Here is an 18,270-nt window from a genome sequence, read left to right on the forward strand (position 1 = left end):
ATTATCATTATGGAATGGGATGTCCTGATTTTCATCGGAGAAATGTTGGAGGGTATGGTTTCATGGTTTGGTTCTGATGAGAAACTATGGTTAACCAAATAATTCCCAGGATCATTGTGACATGGGGGAAGAGAAGACAGAAGTTTGTGTATATCTTGGTTTGATCTATATGTATGAACTAGGCCTTTTTGTAATATATAACTACACAGAGCTCCTTCTTTGTCATCACACAAAGAGCAACCTTCCAGGGAGGATATTTATCCAGCATCTATTTAGTAGTCCTACTTTCTCAGGGGTATTCTGAATGTGGAAAAGGCTGCCTGAAAAATCTAATATTACAGGCACACATTAAAATAAGTTTGAAGCAGTGCTTAATGCCATATACAGTGGTACCTGAGGTTACAAACGCTTCAGGTTACAAACGCTTCAGGTTATTTCTAACCCAGAAATAGTACCTCGGGTTAAGAAATTTACCTCAGGATGAGAACATAAATCGCGCACTGGTGGCACAGCGGCAGCGGAAGACCCCATTAGCTAAAGTGGTACCTCAGGTTAAGAACAGTTTCAGGTTAAGAACAGACCTCCAGAACGAATTAAGTTCTTAACCAGAGGTACCACTGTACCCGAAACCAGTAGTGATACAGATTTGGGGGAAACGTGGCTGGTTTTTATGGCTTGCCAAAACATCTCACTCAACACCATCGCTGGAGAGGAAATAGAACAAAATAAGAAAGGAACAGGATGGATCTAGAGAGGAAAAAAAGGAAACAGAGATGCTTTATGTGGTCTGAGGTTGCACACGGATGTGATTAATTGTATTTACTGTTTCTCTCTAGCTCAGTGACAAAGCGGTTAGAAATTATAATAATACCTTAGATTCATAAGGAAGAGGTTCAGAGATAGCCTAGCTGTGGTTCTAGCAGTGGTTGTATTCAATGTAACAACTTGATTGTAATCGTACATTGTAGAAGTTTTTGCTTAGCTCTTGGCACATTTCGTTCCCTGGAAGACAAGGAGCATAAACTGCTCTTAAAGCCAGATAGCATGCATGTATTCAGTGCTGGATTGACGTATAAGCTAAATAAGCTATAGCTTAGGGCCCCACTCTCTTGGGAGTCTCTATAAATTTTAAAGGAAAAAAACCCTGGATGTACATTTCCAAAATATAAGATAAAAAACAAATAAAATAAAACCTACATACAGCAACAGTGTTTTGTGTTGTGTAGGCTCCTATGATGTAAGTCAGTGTTTCCCAACCGGTGTTCCGCGGCACACGAGTGTGCCGTGAGACGTTGCCTCGTGTGCCGCGAGATGTTGCCTGGAGGGAGTCGGGCGAGTCGGGCGGCGAGAGGCGGGGCGGCGGCGGCGAGGAGAGGCCGCGCCTCCTGCTGCAGCCTGGCGCTCCTCCTCGCAGCCGGCAGCGCTGCCTGGGCGCCTCCGCGCGACTCTGCCTCGCTGGGTTTGGTCTCCCAGCAGAGACGGGTCACACGCGCACCTCCCTCCCTCCCTCAGCCTGCGCGGAGGGAGAGCCAGAGAGAGGCATCGCTCCTGCGCGGCGGGAGAGGGAGCAGCCGGAGCGATGCCCCAAACGAACGCATGGGACCGGAGGGGAAATCCTCTCCGAGGAGGATTGAGCGCAGCTGAGAGAAGCCTTTCGAGGAGCTGCTGTGTCCCCTGGAAACCCCCTTCCCAGCTCTGCCTGCCTGCCTGCCGTGGGGCTCGTATCGCCCTTTAAAGGGCGCGGGAAACTAGAAATGTGGGGACTTGGGGTTTTCCTCAGGCTGAATTCCGAGCCTTTTCACAATCTGGTGGCGGGAGAGAGGGGAATCAGCTGCGAGGGAGGAAATAAAAGGAGCTGCTCGCCTTTCCTATGGCCAGGCTACACAGCTGCTGTTTGCAGCCCCGTCTGAACGCCGCCTCGCCAACCCCGTCGATGGTTTCTTAGGCACCCCCCTCCCTCCAAACCTGCTTCGCCCTGGGACGTGCCTATAACTATAACTCGTGGTTCTGATGTCCCAACGCTCCCACGGGGCACATTTCATTCAGGCGGAGGAGGGGGTCGTTGGCTAACGGCCAACAGGCAGAAAGGACTGTCCAACAATGCGATTATCCACACACACGCATCTGATCCATGGATTAACATCAAAATCCTTGCATTAAAGCTCACTGCTAAGGAACCAGTGGGTCATTAGGCTTTCAGATGCACTTTGAACAAAGAGATGTTCAAAGGGAAAGCTGCTTTTAATAACGCTGCTTTTGCAGGTACTATTGGTCTGGGTCTCATCCAGCATCTTTTCAGTACACCCAGTTAGGATTCAGCAGTCCAGTTGTACACTCTTGGGTATTCAGCATTAGCTTAAGGCGTGCAATAATCACATGCCCACTTTTGCAGCATCTTCATAGCATCCCAAGTCACTCTTAGAATGCTCTCTTTATCATACCCTCCAAGTGTTTACTTCTGTAACACACCCTACCATATCTTGCAGAGAAGCACTTCAGAGAGGGCCAAAACCCCCCACACTTGGTGCCATTTTCATCTACACATGCAGCAGAGTAAGTTGACCCAGAATAGTACCAATTCAGATGGCAGATGGGAGAATGACAGTGCTGAATGCTTTCCCATGTAGAACAGTCCCTGCAAATAAAAACCTAGCATATTTGGAAGAGGGGTGCTAGCCTAACCATTACCTTCTATGCTGTTACTATTTTTTTTTTTTACATAAGTAAAAAGTGACCTTTCCCCATCTGGCATGGTGGTGTGCCTCGAGATTTTTTTCATGAAACAAGTGTGCCTTTGCCCAAAAAAGGTTGGGAAACACTGATGTAAGTCATGGGCCCTGCCTGCTAGCCTGCTCCCTAAAATATCACTGGTTTGTTCATTTCTATATAGAGAGAAGCTAGCCGACCTGACCAGAAGAGTCCACGACCAGAAGGAGGAGGAGCACCACCAGGAGGAATGGATGAAATTCAAAGACTATTTAGTTAAATATGCTAAGATAACTTAAATAGAAATACTTGCAAATAACAGATAGGCTTAGGATTTAAATATGTGAAATTACGGAATAATATTGTCAGGGAACTGCCATCAGTGCCGGAGGGAGAGAGCAAAAGCCAGAGGGATTCCAGAGAGCGTCCCGGGATTGGGAGAGGCAGCCCATCTTCTGGGGAAGAGAATCAGCGTAGCACCAGTGGAGAAGGGGGGCAGATGGGGGAAGCGGCGAGGCGGTCCCATGACTCCTTGCCTGGGACCAGCGGAGAGAGTAGGGGTCCTCCACTGCCTACGCCCTCCTTGCGCAGAAGGCTTTCGCGCAGAGAGAGTAGGAGGAGACTAGGCGTCAAAGAGCTTCTTTGCTGGAAGAAGTTTAAGAAAAGCCCACTGACGGATTCTGCCAGCGATTGAGACAGCCACGGGTGAGTGGCTGTCCGGATAGAAAAGGTTCACTTAGGCGACTCAGCCAGGTGTTTGCACCCAGCCGGGGAGATAAGCACCGGCTTACGCACGAGCAACCCCTAGAACCATACAAATATGTTTAAAGTAAAGATGAAAAGAAAGCAAGATGTTGAGTGATTAAGTAAATTTTATGAGAAACTTGCTTTGGAAAACTGTTACAATGATATATACTGAAATTCAGCCGGGGGATTTGAGGTTAAGTCACTTAACAATGTTACTAAGATTGGATTAAGTACAGTTAAGATGTATGTTAGTTTAAATTTTTTGGGAAATCAATAAAAAATATAGAGAGAGAGGATGTCTACATTCTGCATGGACTGGTTGCATAGCAACATATGCAAATGGCTTTAGATACCTATTAGGTTCATAAATTACCATATAGCATATATTCAACACACACAAAAGTGACAATTTGTTGTTGACAAAGGACAGCTGGACATATAAAGGGCCCCGTTACCTCCAGTAGCTTAGGGCCTCATCAAACCTAAATCCGGCCCTGCATGTACCCTTGGAAATGCATTTCACTGGAGTTCAATGGAATGTGCAGCCAATTCTAGGGGCTGCATGCATGACTAAGGCTTGCCCATTATTAAGCCAAGTTTTGATAGTGGTTCGCACAGTAGTTTTCCAAGAATAACCTATGCTAACAGGCTTGGTGCTTTTGGATAGCTTCAGATTAGTGTCCTCAGGAAACAGGGCCATTGTAGCGGTGATTCCACAGCAATGGAACTCCCTTCCAACTAATTTACACCCTGCCACTTCAGTTCAGGGGCTTAAACAAGGCTTGAATATTTTTCTCTCTACCTCTGCCAAAAATCACACACCGTCATAAAAAACTTAGGGAACAAGCCCTTCTACCATAAAACTTAGGGAACAAGCTGTACCACCAAAATGATTAAGGTTTTAAATGACAATTTTAGGTTATATTTTAGTGATCAAGATTTAATATACAGTGGTACCTCTGGTTATGTACTTAATTCGTTCTGGAGGTCCGTTCTTAACCTGAAACTGTTCTTAACCTGAAGCACCACTTTAGCTAACGGGGCCTCCCGCTGCCGTGTGATTTCTGTTCTTATCCTGAAGCAAAGTTCTTAACCTGAGGTACTATTTCTGGGTTAGCAGAGTCTGTAACCTGAAGTGTATGTAACCCGAGGTACCACTGTGTATTTTTAACTGCCGCTATATCTGAATTGTCTCTGTTATACCCAATTTTAATTCAGTGTATTCCTTTTGTGTTTTATGATTTTCCTGATATTGTAAGTGAGCCGGAACTGGTCTGTGACCATAATAATAAAATTCAATTCAATTCACAGTCTGTATGCTTCAGTTTGAGCTTTCTTACATATAATGCACACATCATTCTGATATCTTCTATCTCAAAGCTCCCCTTTTTTGTAGATTGTTTTGCGAGGGCAATGTACTTATAAATAATATTGACTTATTAATATTTGGAATGAATGAATCAAGTAGCCAAGACCAACAATTCACAGCACGTACAAACAAATCATTTGTCTCAACAAAACATCCAGCTTCCCAACAGGAACAATACAGCAAATCAGTTCCCCGCTGAGCCCAAAGATAATTTCAAGACATATTTCTACAAAGAGGGACCCACACCCTTTCATAAAAACACACACCCGCTGTAACCTTTTTTCATAAATGCATGACCTTTTTGTTGACAAACCAATAAAGTTCTCTATGTTATTGCTATCAGACATGGGAAATGTTCTGGCTTCCTTCTTGACTCTGTACACTTCTTTGTGGATTTAGCATCTCAGAACACATGCACTCCTCTTACCGTGAGAATATTCCGCGGCAATATCATTTTGCCTAGTGAGACAGACCATAGGCTCAAGCTGTAGCCATCAGTGTTAGAAACCGAGATATGACAGCTAGAAGCTAAATGGCACCTTAAACACAATGGAATGTCTAGGTGTGTGTGTGTTTTTATAACAAGAATACAAAGCTGAAAATGAATGAAGCCAAAATGGTAGGTTCCTTTTTCACATGGTCTAGTCCTTCCCCTGCCCACCCCCTGATATTCTTAAGAGGGTCTCTTCTCCAGTCTTCAGACAGCAGCTGGAAGTGGGGAGGCAGAAAAAGGTCCTCCTTTCCTTCCACTCTGCAGTTTTAATCCAAAATCTCAGGTGCAGCGCTGCGCCTAGAGCTCAGAAGCTGCTTGCGCTAATGCCCTGTCGCAAAATGCGCCTGGAACAATGGGAGTTTCAAACACTGGTCATAATCACAGTTATCCGCAGCAACCCATTGTGTATGTTTGCTTAGTTGAAGCAGCTGATTATAGTCAATGAATGCAAGCACCATATCCAGGGCCATGTGTGTGCCATTCTTCAAGTAGATCACACATCAAAGTTACAACAGTTTGTAACAGAGGAGGAGGAAGGTCTTGAGAAGCAGCTTAATGCCAGCTTAAAAGAGAGTGAGATAGAACTGCAGTAAAAGGACTTCTTATGGGTTATGAAGAAAATATCTTTCTTCAGCACATCCTATCTTCAGAAAAAAAACATCATTCTAACATCTCCTTCATGTTTAGTCCCCAGAGTGACACCTGCTGGACTCCATTGACAAAACCCACCACAAGAGTTAAGATATTCCCATAATAAACTCACAAGTACATTTCCATTCGGAGGATTTCGGTGTCTATGATAAAGGCTGTTTGCTGAGGGCTATTTTCCCTGCATATCAAGAACTGATTTACTGCACTCAGGAGAATGCCTTCTTTTTAAAAAGTTTGTTTTCCGTTTGCGGGGTCCAAGCTAACTTAGTTGCACTTCATTTCCACGGAACTCAATGGGACCTACACCCTTGCGCAAATTCATTGAAACAAAGCATGTTTTCTATCTTACTCGTAATCCTGTACTCAAAACAAACACGAAAAGTCAGTTGATCATTATGGTGTTGGAAGCCTGCAGCCAATATAAGGAATGATGCACTCCCCACAATATATTGAGGTTCTACGAAAGAGTTATTCCAGAGCTGGAAAAGAGGTATCCTGACAGTACTGGGATATTGCCCCCTGTCACACATCGAAAGTGGTGAAGAAAGTCATGACAGAGCAGCAAATACAGGTACTTGATTGGCCAGGGAATTCCCCGGACGTAAATCCCATTGAGAATTTGTGGGCTTTATGCAAAAGTCGCCTCCGTGCTGCAGACTGTACAACTATGGAGAAGCTCATTCAGGCGCTGATTCAAGGGTGGTACAGGGATCCGAAAATCAACAGTGACTGTTCGAAACTAGCAGATTCCATGCCAAACCATGTTCAAATGCTGCTTAAAAATAGCGGAGGTCATATCCATCACTAATGTACATATATGTGAATTTTGTACATATATATGTGAGTTTTGTACAATAAACTACATTGTTTGTTTCAATTAATTTGCACAAGGGTGTAAGTCAGGACTAACATGTCCCATTGGTTTCAGAGGGACCCTGGGGTTTCTGCATGTAATAACGAGGCAGTGCTCCTGTTAAGTTGTGGGTGAACATATCAGACAACACAGCGATTCTTCAAACAGCTCTTGTTTATTCACAGGCCAGAACAGAACTGAACTGAAGGGTTCAGCCAGCCTGCTTATATAGAGCTCCAGTACAACATAACTGTAACAACTTTCTGTAACTATCCAATCACTGAATGTCACTTTCAATCCTTATTTGCATATGTGGACCTGAGTGAAAACTATCTACAGTATCCCCCTGCTGGCCCAGGGTGAGAACTTCAGTACATAACAGCTCCAAAACAAAGACACTCTAAAATCACAATTCTGAATTTTTAAAATGGAAGTTGCCGGGTCAGTGGCAGGTAAGTTGAAGTGGGAAGCAATTGCTTTTGTGGTTGGCAAAGAGGGCATGGTGTGAGAGTTAGACTCCTTTAAGAGCAGAAATGGAAGAAATAAGGCAGGAAAGGGAGTTACATCATGAAGAAGGTCCTTTGTGTTAAAGTTAAATTTGTTGGTAGCGTTCAGCAGTTTCCCCTTTTATTTACCATATTTATTCCACTTGACTGTATCCCCTGCCCCCCGGCAGCCCATCTCAGAGCAGTACACAAGGAACAATACATGTTGTTGACTGAGCCACTACAAGCACTTTGCCTGTTTCCTCAGACCTGGAAAACTGTTGTTGATCCCATAAAATCGCATTACATCCTGGCACATCGGACCTTTATTAGCCATGGCATCTGAGTTGTTGTGGCGATCAGCAATTTTATCCTCAAAGAACCTAGCACATCCATTGGCATCCTAGTCATTGTTGGGCCTGCATCTTTCCCAACAATGGCTTTAGAATCAACCGTCCTTCCCATGGAATTCTGGGAATTGTAGTTCTGTGAGGGCAACAGGCGTCTCCTAACAACTCTCAGCACCCTTAACAAATGACAGTTGGGGAGCCATGGCAGTTTAAATCCCTACGATAGTGCTTTAAATGTAGAGTTGCCATATAACAAGTTGTTGAGCTTTTATTTGACAAGATAAAAAAAAGGGCACAGTAATTTGGAACTGGACCACTTTACTTAGTGCTATTATTAAAACCAACCCAACACTCTGTGTTTAGTAAACAAGAAACTGTCTTACTGTCACTAACCTTCAGGCAGACAAGAAACACAGCTGCTTTAAACCAAAGACTTCGTTTTAGATAGAGAGGAAACGAGCCTTCTTTTTTCTGGTGTTACTAATTATACAACAAGCCACTCTATTTACTATTTGCATAACTACTTAACTTCTTTCCCACGCTGCCCAATAAACAACCTATTTACTTCAAAGAAGTACTCCAGCTAGGGTTGCCATATTTCAAAAAGTGAAAACCCAGACAGAAAAGTTCTTGAGCTTTTTCTCTGGCAAAGTTGCAAGGAGATTGGACAATTTGAGCTGTTTCTGAGGAAAACAACACTACCGACATAGGCTTTCGTATATCCGAATTTTCCCAGACATTCCACCGAGTTCTATCCAGACACTGCTTGCGGCTCCAGTATTCCGGATATGTCCAGGAAATTCCGGATGTATGGCAACCCTAACTCCAGCTGAATGGCTTCAAAGAAAATGTTTCAGGAGCATATTTGCTGCAGTCAACAGACACACTACATATGTAGACACTGTCACGGAATTCTACTCAATATTGATCCAGAACAGAACTACAATATATAGTTTGTTGTTGTTTAGTCATTTAGTTGTGTCCGACTCTTCGTGACCCCATGGACCAGAGCACGCCAGGCACTCCTGTCTTCCACTGCCTCCCGCAGTTTGGTCAAACTCATGCTGGTAGCTTCGAGAACACTGTCCAACCATCTCGTCCTCTGTTATCCCCTTCTCCTTGTGCCCTCCATCTTTCCCAGCATCAGGGTCTTTTCCAGGGAGTCTTCTCTTCTCATGAGGTGGCCAAAGTATTGGAGCCTCAGCTTCACGATCTGTCCTTCCAGTGAGCACTCAGGGCTGATTTCCTGAAGAATGGAGAGGTTTGATCTTCTTGCAGTCCATGGGACTCTCAAGAATCTCCTCCAGCACCAAAATTCAAAAGCATCAATTTTTCAGCGATCAGCCTTCTTTATTGTCCAGCTCTCACTTCCATACATCACTACTGGGACAACCATGGCTTTAACTATATGGACCTTTGTCGGCAAGGTGGTGTCTCTGCTTTTTAAGATGCCGTCTAGGTTTGTCATTGCTTTTCTCCCAAGAAGCAGGCGTCTTTTAATTTCATGACTGCTGTCACCATCTGCAGTGATCATGGAGCCCAAGAAATAGTTAGCAGAGTAAAAACTTAAACCTCGTTACAGGATTCCCCAAAAATAGACCAGAGGCAATTAATATTGCATCCAGCAGAGCTTTATTGCTATTGAAGGCAAATGAGCATAATGGCCACAAATCCAATGCCTACATATGTAGGCAGAAACGGATCATCTGAATTTTAAAAACTGTGCTCAATGGCGGAATTATTATTAAATGTTCTTAACAGCTATGTGATTGTACTTTCCTTTGTTCAAAACCCTTGCATTTAAAATTCAGTAAGCTCTGCCACTTGAATCTAAAGTAATCAAAATGATGTTTTCCGAGTGGATTACGCAGAACGATTTTGGCCTCTTTCTTTGCCCGGAAATGTTAATAATCTGAATCTGGGCTGCAAGATTTGAAGTCTTTATCACACACACATAATAAATTCATACCCTGGTGTTTTTACATGAGTAGAATGCGTGCTTTTATTTAAAATGCATCTCTGGGTTATTTGTGGGGTGTAGGAATGCGTTCATTCCCCCCCCAAAAAAATATAGTCCGGTCCCCCACAAGGTCTGAGGGACAGTGAACTGGCCCCCTGCTGAAAAAGTTTGCTGACCCCTGGTTTAAGGAGTTCTGGCCAGGTAAATCACTCAAGGAGAAGGTGAAGCAGGGCCAGTCAGGAGTGCAAAGAGAGTTCCTGAGGACCAGAGTGAGAGGGCTGGAGTATTTGGCTCCCAGGTCTGAGGTCCACCCCCGCACTTCACGACAGAGGAAAACCACTTTGTTTTGCCATGCCACAATGCTGTGTGTTGCCTACACAGAGATAAGATACAGAGTGGGCTGGATCTAGGCTTCCTTCCAGAAAGTTTATGTAATGTACACATATGCAGCTGACTGCAAAATAATAAAGCTCAGCGAATGTTGTGGTTACCAGGTTAAAAATTAAATATGTATATATGTATATATAAGGGGAATTGCACCTTATGTAAAGAGGCCGAGTGGCAAAGCAGGAAGTCCTTACTTTTAAATGTCACATCTGCTGTGAACACGGTGAGGAGCTTTGAACAAGCTGCTTTCAAATTCTTGGACAGAAGCGCTCCCTGGGTTCTTCAAACTTTTCAAAACACAAGGTGTGCCAAACAGCAAGCCCCGTCTTCTCCTCCTTTATCGGCACGAACGCAGTTTCAAAGCCGTCAATAAAACCATAAATTGACTTAGGTCACATTGCAGGTTTGCTCTATAGAAGCGCCAAAAACAGGGCAGAAGCTTTCAAACGCCAGTTCCCTTTTGGTAAATCTGTGCAAAAGCCATAGAAGCAAAGGGAAAGGGGATAGGTACTTGAAAGACTTTGGGGCACAGGCTCACGACACAAGTTTGCACCTGCTAATTTATATGTAGATGCACACTGAGGCTGGCTTTTAGGGGGGTAACTCTGGTTGTCGGGGGCGGGGGGGGCGGAAGCTCTGGGTGTCATAGGGCGAAACAACCTCTGCATGTCAGGACTTATGCTGAGCTATGAGATGCTTAAAGTATTTCCTAGATCCACAACATTGTACATGTGCACTGGTAAAGGGATGTGGGTGGCGCTGTGGTCTAAACCACTGATCCTCTTGGGCTTGCTGATCAGAAGGTCGGCAGTTCGAATCCGCACAATGGGGTGAGTGCCTGTTGCTCTGCTCCAGCTCCTGCCAACCTAGCAGTTCGAAAGCACACCAGTGCAAGTAGATAAATAGGTGCCACTGTGGTGGAAAGGTTAACAGCGTTTCCGTGCACTCTGGTTTCCGTCACGGTGTTCCGTTGTGCCAGAAGCAGCTTAGTCATGCTGGCCACATGACCCAGAAAGCTGTCTGTGGACAAACGCCGGCTCCCTCGGCCTGAAAGCGAGATGAGTGACGCAACCCGATAGTCACCTATGACTGGACTTAACCATCCAGGGGTCCTTTACCTTTTACCTTTTTTTAATGTGTGCACTGGGTCCTCTCCCCTGCTCAGGTTGCAATTTGTACATCAGCACTCACTGTGCTACTGTATGAAATATTTCAATAACTTTTGTCTCTGTGTGCAAGAATTGTGCGTATGTACTTGAACATTTAAAAAAGTCCTCTGGGTAAATTGAAACAGCAAGTGGCTGGGGTCTCCTTTTGGGTCCTCCAACATGTAGCACACCCAGTCACCCTGATTTTTATTTTTATTTAATTAATTTTTCGAAAGGAGGAATGGGCCAGGAGATTTGCAGCCTGCCACAAATATCCCCTGAAAACCCCTCTTCATCCAAGCAACAATATCCACATCTATTCAATCTAATCTTCCCGAGGCCTGTAAATGTGAACTTATTTCTGCACGATTCACTCAGAAGCTACAAACATGGGCAGAAGGTGAATAGAAGGAAGGAGCTTATGTTTGCAAAAGTGTGACTGCGAGGTACAAGTATACTTCGCGTTGAAACTATAATGCTGACCTGAAGCAGCGACAAAACTTTTTAAAACACCGTTTGACAAAACTGCATTGGGAATTTAGAGTGTGTTGCCCCCCCAAAAAAAAACTTCCACTCAGTGAGAATAAAAGCAGTTGTGATGCAATGGCTTGTTGGTTGGGTTTGGATGTGGGAAAGTTGACATTCCTGCTTCCCCTTCCTGATCAACATGGGATATTTGAACAATACAGCTAAAGGTTAAAGGTTTAACCCTAGCATTTGGCCAATTTTGCCATGCCAGGATGAACCAGCCAGCCTCTGTCGCTCACCGCACCTCCACAACCCTGTGGAGGTGTGCACTGGTGACGGTTCAGCTGGCTTCACTGAAAAGGACTGAAATATTTTGGTGAGCTTCTGTTCAACACATTTGCAGATCTTCAAAAAGAGTAAGTATAGACCTGCCACTTAGAGGGAGACGCAGAGATCAATGGCCTGTTGGAAATTACGAAAGAAGTGAAAACTGCTTCACCTTCATCTCTAATCTTATTTATTCCAAAATAGTGGCTTTGCTGAACTGTGCACGTACCATTTTAAAACCACCTCAGCTTTGGCAACTCGTGTGTAACACTGTTAAAGTTATCCCCCTAACTTTCCACTTGCCCACGTCCTCAGATTCTATTAAACATAGAACCAAAGACACCAGAAGATTCGCTCTAAATTTTGACTTATGAAAGATCAGGCTGAGGTTTCAAACAATTGTTTTACTGACTTCTAAAGTAACCAAAATTAGCCAGCATCACCACCATTGAAACATAAGTATTGTAGGACTAATAACTAACCACTGGAGAGCTACAAAATGTCCTCTTGCACGTCCTTCTCAAAGCGGATGAGCCAACCGCTTGAATCAAATGCCGGTGGTACTCTCTTTCATTTTCCTAGCTACAGGAGCACAACTGCCTATACCACATCAGTACTGAGAGTGTTAACAAGCAACATAAATATAATATAAAAAATACAAAGTGAGACATTAAGGAAATCCAAAGGGAAAATATGAACAGAGGTTCTGACGAATGGATTATTAAAAACACGTGAGGTAAACGGTGGAAGTCTTTTTTAAAAAAAAACACCACACATTTTATTTAAGGTAGATAAGGACAAGATGAAATTATACAATTGAATATAAATATAGATGGGAAACGGCTATGTATTGTGAGTACTTATCTACTTTTAAAATTTTTCACCTATGATCTTTTTCTTTTACTTCTTTATTCTTTGTTCTTTTTTTCTCTTTTCTGATATATTATCTTTCATTTCATTGCTTTTTTGTGAATAGCATTTTATAGAGGTATAAATAACTGTAAATATGAAAAGAGACAAAATATTCTCTAATCCCCCCCCTTGGTTAGATGTATTTTCTTTTTCTTTTGTATTTTCTTTTGCTGTGAATATGTATGTTTTCTAATTTGTACTTAATAATATTTTTTTTAAAAAAATTAAAAAAACAAACAAAAACAAACAAACAACATATCCATAAACAACGGAACAATCCATCTTCTTATATATACCATTTTAAGCAAACTAAAATAAAACGTTTATATCCCAGAAAGCAAAAACGCTTGCATTTGAACCTGCCATTGCTTTCAGTTTATACTTTCTTTCCTTTGGGGATTCAACTGCAAAAAATATAGGCTCAGAAGCCCCTTTCAGCCTTTCCTGTGCCATGTGTGAATTATAGATGGATCTTTGGTTTGATCTAGAAGAGGGCTTCTTACATTCCTAAAGTGGTTAATGCTGGACCAAACGCAGGGGGAAAAAACCGAATGTAGATTTTTTTATTAATGAAGTTTCCTATTCACATTTTAGAGGATGTTCAAAGCAAAGGGTGATTTAAGCCTTAGACATGACAACTACCGTGGATTTCAGTCCGCAAACAAACTTGTTTGACAAATTTATGATGTTGGATTTGGATTTTACAGGCTGCCTAACCGCCATACATTCAGAGCACACACAGAGAGTCACAAAAGGTGTTTGATCTAGCTCTAATCTGGATAGCTTATTCACTGACTGTGATAGGATTTGGTTTTGCGGATGAAGTGGCTTTCTGAGCACCTTGGGTCCAAATTAAAGGATGCTGCAGGCGCCTGGTGGCCACTGAAAATAGGAGCCCTGTGTCTTATTCTCTCTCCTGCTCTTCTGCCATGGTGCAAAATGTGCTGCATTGTGGTGTCGTGGTCAGAATTCCCCTGCCTCAAAACGCTCCATAGAGAAAACCTTGAGGCTGAGGCCCCTGGAAACTTCACACTGCTACCGTTCCCAGCACCCTTAACAAACTACAGCTCCCAGGATTCTTCTCTCCCCCCCCCCCCCGGGTAGTGCTTTAAATGCATGGTGCATGTGAATCCCTTTGCGACACGGGGAGAATCGTATTCGCCTGCCTTACAGGACTGTGGTAATGATTCTTGAGATCAGTGGTGAGGAACCTGTGGGCCTCCGATGGATTTCATGCAGCTGGAAGGAAGAGAAGGAGCGCAGGGAAGCAAAACACACACAAAGCCAAAATGGGTGGAGGAAGGAGGAGGATGGATGGATGGATGGATGGATGGATGGATGGATGGATGGATGGATGGATGGAAATCCCTCTGGGAGCAATCAGTTGAGACCTCTGGCAACAGCAAACTGTCCTTTCCTGGCAGTTCTCTGGGCAGGGAGGAAGAGAAAGAGGGAGGGAGGGAAGGAAGGAGAGAGAGAGAAGTGGGGAAGCAGGTGGCAGAAAGAGAGAGAAAAAACACAGGACATGACCATCTTTGCTTCTAGCCTCACTGTTATGTAGCCCTCACCACCACGTTTCCAAGGGATTGTGGCCTTGGAGTGGGGGGGCGGGGAGGTTAACCGCTGCAGTGTTCACGGCTGCCGCCGTGAGTGCTGGAAGGAAAACTGCTCCCTGCCTCAAGGCCCATTTTCACCTGTCCTAGGGGATGGAGCCCAGACTCACCTTGACAGCTAAAAGGGGCTTCTGGGAGGCTACTGGGACATTGCTGGAACAACTCTTGGGTTGGGGCAACTGGCTAAACTGTTTCAAAATGCTTTAAACGGTTCCAATTCTGGTTCCTCTGTTTCATTTTTGTCAAGTTGGTGTTAGTTAAATGTTTAGTTGGGGTTGGAGGTTATTTTAATTTGAAGAAACTGTAAACTGTTTGTTATTGTTGTTGGTTTCTATTGATTTATTAGTTTGTTGGTTGCTTGTATAGGATATGTGGTTTTTTAATGTTTGATGTTTTGTTGTGTTTTTATATATGTTGTAAGCTGCGCAGAATGGCTGGGGAAACCCAGCCAGATGGGTGGGATATAAAATAAATAAAAATTAAATAAATTCACACTCCCCTTTACAGTGAACTCACTGCATTTGCAGTGCTGGGTTTTGAGCCTGTGTTCACACAGCTCAACATCATCCAAAATATAGTTGCATCGTGTACTACTGTCATAAGAAAACTATTCACACTGGCGAGAGTCCTTTGGCCATTCCTAGCAAAGGTGTGAGGATCCCTGCCCATCAATGCCCCCTGTATACAAACAGACACAAATATGACACTAATGAAGCCATGTTGATTTGAACATCTGAGGAAGGGGTTGGAGGATGAGCTGAGGAACACACTGAAAAGAAACACACAACTTCACCATCCTCTAAGATGGTAATGTGAACTATAGTAAAGGTAAAAGGTAGAAGTTAAAGGCAAAGGACCCCTGGACAGTTAAGTCCAGTCAAATGCGACTATGGGTTTGTGGCACTCATCTTGCTTTCAGGCTGAGGGAGCTGACGTTTGTCGACAGACAGCTTTCTCGGTCATCTGGCCAGCATGACAAAACCACTTCTGGTGCAACGGGACACCGTGATAGAAACCAGAGCGCACAGAAAAGCCATTTACCTTCCCACAGCAGTGGTACCTATTTATCTACTTGCAGTGGTGTGCTTTTGAACTGCTAGGTTGGCAGGAGCTGGGACAGAGGAACAGGAGCTCACTCCATCACGGGGATTCGAACCAACAACCTTCTGATTGGCAAGCCCAAGAGACTTAGTGGTTTAGACCACAGCGCCACCTGTGTCCCGAACTCTAGTTTTGCAGCACAGCTAAGCACTACTCAATGGCCGGTTTCTTTATAATCCAAAGAAAGATAATCTGATCTGATGTTTTAGATCTGTGAATGTTTTTGAGAACAGGTCACAAATCCCCTAGTCCACCCTCTGAATGAACTGGCAGAAATACACTGGTCAGCACTTATCTGGATCATGGCAACAAAGAGCAGGATTTTATTTGACCGTTTGCAAAGCGTCTCGTTCCTTTTCCTTTCCTTTTTTTAAAAAAAGGTCAAAAGTAGTAATACAAGCAGACAACTGGTATCCAGCAGACAAAAGGAAACGTTGAAATGTAGAGCAATAGCCCATTATGGGTTACAAGCAGCAAGGGACACAACAAATGACACAATTTCTAACCATTGCAATGGACAGACCTTTGCAGGCGAAGTCAAGAAATGTGAGACATGTGAAGCAATTCATGCACTTCTGAGCTGTAGGGATTTCTCCTCCTGGGGGAATGGAGACAAGGTACCAGCCTGAATTACCTCATAGGGTTCATGGATGAAAGTTAACCCCGTGCCATTTGAGTTCCGAACGAACAACAGCAGTACTTAAAAATATGATAAAACCAGGTGTAACTCTTAACTCCAGAAGGGAAGAACAACTCCAATCCTTTAGCAGCTACTCTTGTATGAAGGGGGTTTACTTGCATTTATCTCCGGCAAAAGAAAAGCCCCAAGCAAGTCTTTCCCAAGCGTTTCAGCACTCTCTGTTATTTCTATCGGGGGTTTCCTCAACAACCCTTGACCTTCCAGGTAAGTGGAGTCCTGCTCCCCAATGCTAAGAAGGGTTAATTTCAAATGGCCAAAATAGCAGTGGAGGCTTGGACCGCACATCCATTCTGCGCTCACAAATTCTCCATAGAGTTTAAATGTAGGGCTGCCAACCAAAGGCATTTCTTTCCCTCTATACACCTCAGTAGAATTTTTATCATTGACAACTCATCACACAGGAGCCAATCCTCCTTAAACTATTTCTTCCTTACACACAGAAAGTCAATCACCAAAGCTGAACCTCATGGAAATAAATAATAATAATAATAATAATAATAATAATAATAATAATAATAATAATAATAATAATAATTTTATTTATAGGCTGGCCATCTGACTGGGTTGCCCCCAACTCTGGGCAGTTCCTAGCCGAATATTAAAAACACAATAAAACACCAAACATGAAAAACTGCCCTTTGTTCATGTGCGGCTGCCACTTTGCTACATCCAAATCAAGAGAAGTCAAACCACACGAGGATGGGGAGAAAATGTAACCCTACAAGTCCACACGCTTCCACATTTTCACGGCTCCAATGGTTTTGAGGCTGAAGGAGAAAAAGCGACAGTGTTTGTGGTGAACACATGACCCGCTAACACCCCAGTCCTAACCAGGCTTACTCAGAAGTGCTCTCTCTCAGTGTGGGATTGCCAGTTGCTTGGGACTGCGACCATGCAGTCGGATCCAAACAATGTATGCCTACTCAGAAGAGTGACCAAATTGAATCTGGCTTGTTCCCAGATAAGTGTGTGCAGAATTGCAGCCCTGGGCAGAAATTGGCACCTAAAGGACTGGTAGCAGCAACCAAGGCTATGGACCTTAAAGCATATTTCCTGGAAATAGCGAAGCCGGCTGGATTCGGGACCTAGGCTATTCATACATAAAATCAGAAATAGCAACATCTAGATGCAAATGTGATTAGTACCAGGTATTGAACTTTATCTACAGGTGAAGGGTGGTATACAAACAACAAAAACAACAACAATTTATAAATATGACCCCCATCTGACTGTGTTGCCCCAGCCACTCTGGGCAGCTCCCAACAAAAAAACAAAAAAAGCGCAATACAACATCACACACTAAAAACTTCCCTGAATGCTAATAACGATGCTAAGCCTACCCAGGTACAAGTGCCATAGTGCATGGCCTCAACTGTGTCTCCTTATGTAGGAAAGAGCCCCACTGACCTCTGTGGGACTTCCAGAACAAGCTTTCCCCCGTTTACTTGAAGGAAGCCCCCTGAGAGCAACGAGGCTTATTCCCAAGTAAGGACGCGCAGGTTTAGAGCCCTGAGTCTGATCTGACACGAACAGCAAAGGGCTACCGGGGGTGCCTTTTCGCGCGCTCCTCTCTCCACGCCACCCTTTCCCACAAGCAAAGGAGCTCGCAATGCGCGCAAACCTTCGCGCCGATTCAGCCACCGAAACGGCACCGAGGCGAGCGCGGCTGCAGCGCCGGCATCGCCCTCGTCCTCTTCTTCCGTTCGCCCCTGCTTTGCCCAAAGCCGCCTGCTTTCCACGCCGGGCTTTGCTCCAGAGGGATTCTGAAAACTCCGCAGGCGCCCGGTGGATTTCCTGCACTTCCCCAAGTCGAAACCGGGTGCGCCCGGGTGTCGCTTGCTGCCAACTTGGGGTCTGTCTCTTTACGCGCAGTCAGCGAAGCCCCGAGTTGCGTGTGGTCCCACCTCTCTCACCCCAACACGGAGGCGCGCTTTCGAACAAAGGGGTTTCCCCTCTCCCTCCCTCCAAATAAAGTTCCTCTCCACGGCTTGTGCAAACCA

At 44.2% G+C, this 18,270-nt stretch overlaps 1 protein-coding gene across 1 annotated transcript in view; it reads right to left on the reverse strand.

Moving 5' to 3' along the window:
- CALCRL (calcitonin receptor like receptor) overlaps positions 1-18,270 on the reverse strand; it is an 86,981-nt gene that overhangs the window by 68,276 nt on the left and 435 nt on the right. The window lies entirely within an intron of this gene.

Source organism: Podarcis bocagei (assembly GCF_964188305.1).
Source record: "Podarcis bocagei genome assembly, chromosome: 1".
NCBI classification, from domain to species: Eukaryota; Metazoa; Chordata; class Lepidosauria; order Squamata; family Lacertidae; genus Podarcis; species Podarcis bocagei.